The sequence below is a fragment of the Pyrus communis genome, chromosome 11 (genome assembly GCF_041283825.1).
Source record: "Pyrus communis isolate YQ-2024b chromosome 11, ASM4128382v1, whole genome shotgun sequence".
Taxonomy (NCBI): domain Eukaryota; kingdom Viridiplantae; phylum Streptophyta; class Magnoliopsida; order Rosales; family Rosaceae; genus Pyrus; species Pyrus communis.
The window spans coordinates 13,346,503-13,355,048 of NC_142575.1; the positions used below are offsets into that span (position 1 = coordinate 13,346,503).

The 8,546-nt window shown below is 33.7% G+C and overlaps 1 pseudogene; it reads right to left on the bottom strand.

Moving 5' to 3' along the window:
* Positions 1 to 5,378: 5,378 nt before the first annotated feature.
* Positions 5,379 to 7,284, bottom strand: LOC137743006 (PKS-NRPS hybrid synthetase cheA-like; annotated as a pseudogene).
* Positions 7,285 to 8,546: the final 1,262 nt, after the last annotated feature.

Sequence of the window (8,546 nt, forward strand, 5' to 3'; positions counted from 1 at the left end):
AACTGAAAATAGAACTTACAACAAATCCATCATTTCGATATATGGATCAGAAAGATTAGTAAAATGTGGAAGGTGACACACAATAGGACTTCTAAGTTTATATTCTCCATATGAAACTTTTTGTTCTCGTATCGTTTATAAACTATTTTTTTTTCCCTAAACATAAGCGATATTACTACTTTAATTTATACAGGAAGAATAAGAAAGAATGATGCATTGGAAAGAGAGGGAATGATTTGAACTCCACAACGGCAACCCCTGCAGATGTTCAAAGAAAAGAGATAAGCCTTGGAGAAAGAAGAATGTACACGTTCTTTAGAAAAAGAATAAGCCCTCTCTCTAAGTCCAATAAATATTTCTAATGTGAAAAACAGAGGCATTGGGCAAAACAATGTCCAAAAAAGAAAAAAGGCTCCCACACACTAGTACAAATGGTAGATGATCCAGAATTCCAAGACAACTGGTAGGAATAGGCAACTTACCCAGAGGCTCGCAGCCTGTAAACTAATTTGAAGATTCAAGCAGTCTGTTAGGCCATCTCTAATCGAAGGGTCCAGGGGACCAAAGGGTCGAAAATAGTCTAAAAATCGTTTCTAACCGAGGATTAGGCCAAAGGGCTCATGAGTCCCACAGAATCTGAAAGGGCCAAAGGGCTGGCCCAATATTTTTTATTTTTTATTTTTTGGTCGGATTTCTTGTCGATCAAGTAGTGTCAGTTATAATCGACACAAATAGAAGGGAAAATTTTGAATCCAACAGCTAGTTACCGTTGGATTCTTTTTTTTTTTTTTTTTTTTTTTTTTTTTTGGGCCAATTTTTTTTTTAATGAATTAAAAATTTTCCCCTTTTTTTTTTCCTATAAATACCTAAGTCATTCCTACACTATTTCTCACATAATTTTGACCCTTTTTAAATTTAAGTTGTTGTACTTTTAAAATATAAATAATAAATTGTGTTTGGCCTTGTGGCCCTTTGGCCCTTGGTTGGAGATGAAGGCAAATATGGTCATGTACTGTTCATTAAAATAATAATATCTTGGAGGACCAGAGGGTTAAAACGAAGTTCTCTGGGCAACACTCGGTTGGAGATGGCCTTAGGACCCAAAAATCTCACGTATAAGTCTAACTACATCTTGAAGCTCGATCATCGTAAAAATGCCATGAGTCAAGCTTAAATACATGCAAAGATACGAAGTCGAGGAGTACGTGATTTTATGATAACGCCATGATAATAAAATAATAATTTATAAAATGGACGTTTGTATAACCACGCCAAGCCCATGCAAATTCATGGACATTTATCATGCCAAGCCATGTTACGACATTAATGTTATAACTAAATCACGCCAATCATGCTATATGCTAAAGTGGGCCCAAACTAAATATCAAGGCTTGCCAAATGGATCGTGGTGTGGATGGTTACGAAAATTTATTGGGCCTATGTGAAGCCAAGGTTATAAAAAACTTTGGACTGCTTGGGAGCACTAAAAGACCAAGCCCATAATTTTTGGTTTCACGTGAGTAAGTCTAAAAGAGAATAGACTAACTTTCACCATCTCTTGCATACCAAATTGGGACACTTAGGAAGCAACCAAAACCCAAAGCCGAGTTGCTTACAAAATCACAATAAACGTGCATGCAAAAAATATAAAGAAAAAAGCATATAAACTGAAGTAGAAGCTTTATTACCATTCTCAACATTCATCTTATCACAAGCATAACCCTTGCCCACAAATACATCCTTTTTGGTGATTATATATTGATCAGATTTCATGGTTTGTTTAAAACCATCCTTATTAAGAAGATAACTCGACATAAGATTTTTCCTCATAGAAGGAGTATGAAGTACATTTTTCAAAATCAAAGTCCTTGCAGAGGTAAATTCGAAATCAATCTTGCCACTTCTAAGCACTTGAGGAGTAACCAAGCATAAATGCATGCAGCTCCTTATAAGGAGTATATTTTTTGAACCAACCTTTGTTAAAGCAAACATGTCTATTGGCTCTAGAATTTGCCCACCATCCTTCATCACTTGTAAACATGTTCACATCAGTAATCATTGCAACAAATGGTTCTTCGGTGACATGAACTTGAGGATTAAGCTCATGTTTCAAATATCTGCAAAACCGAGCTATATTTCCACTCTTGCAAGTTACAACAAACATAACAAGATGAAGAAGATTGTTGGTTCTTACTCACATAGCTTGAGTTTCCTTTATTTTGTTGGTAATATTTTCCACATTTCTTCATATTTTTATTCTTAGGTTGAAATTGACAATTATAATGGAAAAAAATGATAATAATTTTATGTTTCTTATCATATAATGACAATTATAATTATTTTAATATTAAAAATGAACCAACAACTACTAATTAAGAAAACACTATTTGAATTCAAGCAATATGCGTTACAATTTGAAAACTGAGTTATATATGGGTCCCAACAGTTCCAAGTGAAAGCATAGCGAAACTTCATGCATCAATTCTATCTAAAGACGAATTTGAACGACATTATTACTAACTCATTATGAGGTTAAACTCATAAAAAAAAAATACTACTAGATCATAATATTAAGTGACAACATTTCTCACTTAATATATTAACTTAGTATAACAATGTCGGCCTAAATCAAAGATTTGTATTCCCCTTCTCGAGGAATGTGTGCGTGTTAATTAATCACGAAGACAAATGCGCCAGGCAATCACGTATGCATGCGACCAACCGTCAAAGATTTGCTTTCCTTTTCGAGGAATGTGTGTGTATCAAATACGAAACCTATAGACATAAATACCCAACATTGAATGCACAAGCCATAACTTGATCTCATCCTTCTTATACCTTCTTATGTGTAAAAGTTTAATTAAGTTGATCATTAATAACTATGTCTTTTAGTAAGCAATTCGATGGACCAACGGTCCTTCATCCTGGCACGAGACGCGGTTCGTTGTCCCATTCTCAAAATGATGGAGGCCTGAATCCGCCAAATGTTTAGAGTACTCTAGGTCATTCTGGCACGAGATACGGTTCGTCGTCCCATTCTCTAGGTCATTCCACCTTATGGTAATTCTCTGTTATTTCACGACACATTTATTTTCACATTCCAAAAGTCCTTGTTATTTTACATTCAACATATAAAGATTAGACTACACGCTACCTCTTAAGATATACATTGGTGTTCATCTTCAAACATTCGTTAAACCGCGTGTATAGGGGAAGATTATTTTCTGCATGGATCGATGGCCTTGAACATTCGTTGTGTGAATAGCATTACTCTTATATGAAATCTAAGACCATATATATAATGCATACATAATTATTACAATATTACAATTCTGTGAAATCTAAGAGAAAATATTAACAGATATTCCCCAAATTTAAATCTCCACATATGTATTAAATCAATGTGAAAAATGTTAAGGAGACTCTCATAAAGTGAAACTTTCAATAGATTTTCTGCTACCTCATGTTTTTTATACAATATTTTATAATATTGGCAGGGGAGTTGTGCAAAAAACATAAAGTAACTAAGAGTTCATGAAAAATCTCATTTTTGAGAGAGTTTCCTTAACATTGCTCACTTTTTTTTTAACAAACAATATTATCTACACTAACAGTTTTTTGAACAAACTTTATTATTTACACTAACAGGGATAGGGGTGAGCTTAACCTCACAATGGGTTAGTAATAATGTGGTTCAAATTCGCCTTTGACGAAAATTGAACCTAAATCCTCTCACTTATAAAATAAAAAAAAATATACTATTATATCATAATACTAAGTGATAACATTTCTCACTTAATATATTAACTTAGTATAACAATGTCGGCCAAGTCAAAGATTTGTTTTCCCCTTTTCAAGGAATGTGTGTGTGTTAATTAATCACGAAGACAAATGCTCCAAGCAATCACGTATGCATGCGACCAACCGTCAAAGATTTGCTTTCCTTTTCGAGGAATGTGTGCGTATTAAATACGAAACCTATAGACATAAATACCCAACATTGAATGCACAAGCCATAACTTGATCTCATCCTTCTTATACCTTCTTATGTGTAAAAGTTTAATTAAGTTGATCATTAATAACTATGTCTTTTAGAAAGCAATTCGATGCACCAGCGGTCCTTCATCCTGGCACAAGACGCGGTTCGTCGTCCCATTCTCAAAATGATGGAGGCCTGAATCTGCCAAATGTTCAGAGTACTCTAGGTCATTCTGGCACGAGATGCGGTTCGTCGTCCCATTCTCAAAATCATGGAGGCCTGAATCTGCCAAATGTTCAAAGTACTATAGGAAGGGACAAGAAGAAATCTGAGAAAAACTAGCGAAAAATCATATATACATAGCTGCTGTTGTGGGTTGTACATAAGACATTAGTAAGTAAATGAGCACAGTTGCATATATATATATATATATATATTTACAAGGGAACTGTTATTAGCACTTCCAAAATCTCAATTCACATTCCTTCTATATTTCTGATTTATTTATTACTTTTAATGTCTACAATCTTGAAAACCTCATTAAGTATGATGACATAAATATGGGTAAATATTTATAGGGAGTTGTAAAGACCTTTTGTGCTCTAGAAGCAAGTAATCTTTTACTCTCGAGTCTAGCTCCATACAGAATCGGTGGTTGTTTTATCAGGTCAGCCATTTCTGCGACCTTAGACTTTTTTCCTCTTAGTCTTAGCAAAATTCTTCATTCTTTTTTGGTTAATTCGTGGATGAAAGCCTCATTAATCTTTCATTTGGAATTGATTTTGCTGACGAAAAAAATTGGAGGGATTTCTGGTAGATTTGTTTTCTTTCCAGATTTCCTATGAAACAAATAGCATAGCAAATGTTACAAATAGCATCTTTCTTCTTTTCAACAAAATAAAATTGTTGTTAAAGGCAACAAGTAATCCTTCTAAAATACAACATAATAGTTGTGGTTATCACAGTTCATATCTTGAATATCATAACGAGAAATAATCTCATGTTCTTTTTCTAGAATTTTAACCATGTCAATGGAAGGTTAAATAATTCTAAACATAGCATCCAAACATATATATCAGCAATTGCCTCCACATCTCAAACCAAGTCTGAAGCCTGTTTCCATTTCCTTGATAATCAAACTCTAATCTTCAATTGCCTCCACATCTCAATCAAGCACAAAAATATGTACCAGCAAAGTGCAAAACCTGTATATCATAATAAAATATACCAAAACAATTAGAAAAGATATATAAATACGTCCTATATATTCAAACTCCCATTAAAATACTAATGATTAAAGGTGTAGTCTATTTGCAGACTTTAGTTGTTCCACATACAAGAGAAATTTCAATTGAGGGAACACAAATTAATTTCAAGTCCCAACCAAGATGAACATGATTTAAAGTAATGCAGCTCTATCATTGAGTTCGCAGGTCCGACGGTTGTGGCCAACAATGTTACAAATCCTACATTTTCGAGAGTTCTCAACTATCTCAAAAGACGAAGGCTCACGCTGTGTAGAGTTAGATTCCTTTCTCTTCTTTGACTTTGATGGACAACCTTTATGAGCTTGAATAGTAGGCTCAAGAATTAAATGAAGAGAAGCACAAAGAAACTGGGATAGCTGCCTTTTGGTACCTTCTTTTTCAGAAATGGGCATTTTTTCGTACTTCGATTTAAAATCTACCAGAAGATCACTTATTTCATCTCTATCACCATCCAAGTTAACATCACAAACATCACTAAACGATCTTGTATCAATCCTCCATTGCTCATGTACGTCCTTCAATTGCAATTCAGTTCTCATTTCTCTAATCATGTGTGCACAAGGAAGGCCCATTGTTTTAAAAAAATGGCCTTTACACCGTGATAAAACATCAGTGGATTTTGCTAATCCATATTGCTTATCTAACTCATCCAGTGCAAACATAGATACATGAGTAACAAGTTCTTTAAAGAAGGGAATTCGAATTCTATGTGACACACAAATCTTCTCACTTGAAAGTCGAACTTTGATTTCTTGAAATTGATTTTCAATAGCAAGACAAATCTTTTCTTGCACCTCACGAAGGCCTCCAGTTGAAACTTGAAGATACTTTTTTAACATTGCATGTGCACCTTCTACTCTTGAACTAACACGATTACCAAAGTGCATAACTTGCTCAGTCCATGCACTTACAAATTTTTCTTTGAAAGGTAGCCATGTAGCTGTAATATATTTAAGAACAGAATTATTGTACTTGTCCTTGTATTTTACTTCAAAACAACTCCAAGCTTCGTTGAATGATGATTCATCAAGAGACTGTATTAAACTAGTCCAAGTGGATATGAAATTAACCTAATCATCTTTGTTTTCAAAATGAGACTTACAATTTGTAAGAATTTTTTTCTCAATATGCCAGACACATAAAATATTTGTAGTTCTAGGGAAGACACTTTCTATAGCTTTCATCAATGCCAATTCCCTATCTGAAATAATCGCCACTAGATGATTATCAATTCCCAAGAGTTTACTAAACATTGACAGCGCCCATACATAATCCTCTTCCTCCTCCTTTTGCATGAAGGCAAAACAAGAATAAAATGATTTGTTGAAACTTGAGACCCCAATGATATCCAACAATGGCATCTTGTACTTATTAGTCTTATAGGTGCAATCCATCACAAAAACATTTGAGTAGCTCTTAGTCAATGCAATTGAAATGGAATGGGCAAAGAATAAATGAGTCAAATGACCATTCTGATCATACTCAATGTTATAAGTGAAACCACCTTGACCAAGTTCATCCAACAAGGCTTGAACAACTGTACGTCCTCCTAAACTCTGCTTCAAAATCTTATACCTTTCATTATAGACACTTTGAGAAATTGCTTGAAGATTAGGATTACTTTGACGAAGAAGAAAGAATTTGGCGAGGTGGTATACCAGCCATAGTCATTTGTTTAATGTGCAAGATTTCGTCTTCTGAAAACCGACGATAATAGGGATGCCCAGACATGTCAGCTGAAGAATCATGGTTATGTGACAAATTTTTTATGTCCACCTTCCAAAATCCTTCTTGTTTCTTCTTTCCCCAAATTTCAAAAGGACAATTTATCAATCGAGATGCTGTTTTCCTTTTCTTATCCTCTAACGAAAGATTGGTATTTTGATAATTACCACCTCTATCACAACCAATGATAACATATTTATCAGCCTTCGATCTCCGAATCACAGTTGCATACCCTTGCTTTAATGCAATTTCACGAACAATACCAAGGAGGTCTTCCCGACTTTGGAAGTTCTTTTCAGTCAAAGAGAGCATTGTGTCGTGTTCACTGATCTCTACTTGACTCCCTAGATAAAAATAAACTTAGTTTTATAGCATGTGAACCATTCATTTCAACATAATATACAGTAACTTACTAACAATGGAAGCTATCATACTAGTTAATAAAACAAAAGAAGTTGGTCGAATGAGAAGTCAATTGATAAGGGAGTAGAACTCATTACATGAAAAGTAAATCAGGGTAAAAAAAACAAATATTCAAAGGGCAGCAACAAAAAAACTTATTCATGAAATTGCATTGCACCAATAAATAAATTTGTCTACTGGAAAACCCCAATTCTAATCCATGAAATTGAATATCTAATTCATGTTATTGAGATTGAAATACAAATGTGTTCAAACTCATAATGAAACGCCTATAACACTAAAAATAATTAAATGAGTAAATAAAAAGGAAAAAAAGTCATGAGAAGACATACCATGAAAATTTGATTCAAGAGAGTTAGAAAGATTACTCAAGTCTGACACTTCTTCCATTTCACCATTGTAAATTTCGTCAAAACTTTGCAGTAGTATCGGGTCCATATAAGGTTGTTCAGCCATGAATTACCCAAAAAAAAAAATGAACAATTTTGCTGAGACTAAGAGGAAAAACGTTTGAGGATGAAGAAATGGCGGACTTCATAAAGCAGCCACCGATTCTGTATGGAGCTAGAGTCTTTTGCATATATGCTCAGACTCGAGAGTAAAAGATTACTTGCTTTTAGAGCACATAAGGTCTTTACAACTCCCTATAAATATTTACCCATATTTATGTCATCATACTTGATGAGGTTTTCAAGATTGTAGACATTAAAAGTAATATAGGGGTAAAATTGGAAATCAGGTTAAAAGAATTAAAATAAATAAATCAGAAATATAGAAGGAGTGTGAATTGAGATTTTGGGAGTGTCAATAACAGCTCCCATTTACAAACTTGAAAGATCTTTGTACCAAGTAATGTATACAAAAATTTGTTCAAGATAAATAAGCACATTAAAATTTCTTAAGTTCAATTAATATTATTTTATTATGAAATGGGTAGGTTCTGCTAAGAACAAATATTGCAAGAATGTAACAAAAGAAATAAATTAATATATTCTTTCATTTTGTTCTACAGTCGATGTTTCTCAATTGATTATATTTAAGAATCTAATAATCCAAGTGTATTCTCTTTGATAATGTTTATACCGCATTTTAGTTTTGAGCCTCAACTATTCAACGGGGAAATATCAAATATGTAAAAGGAAGGACATGTT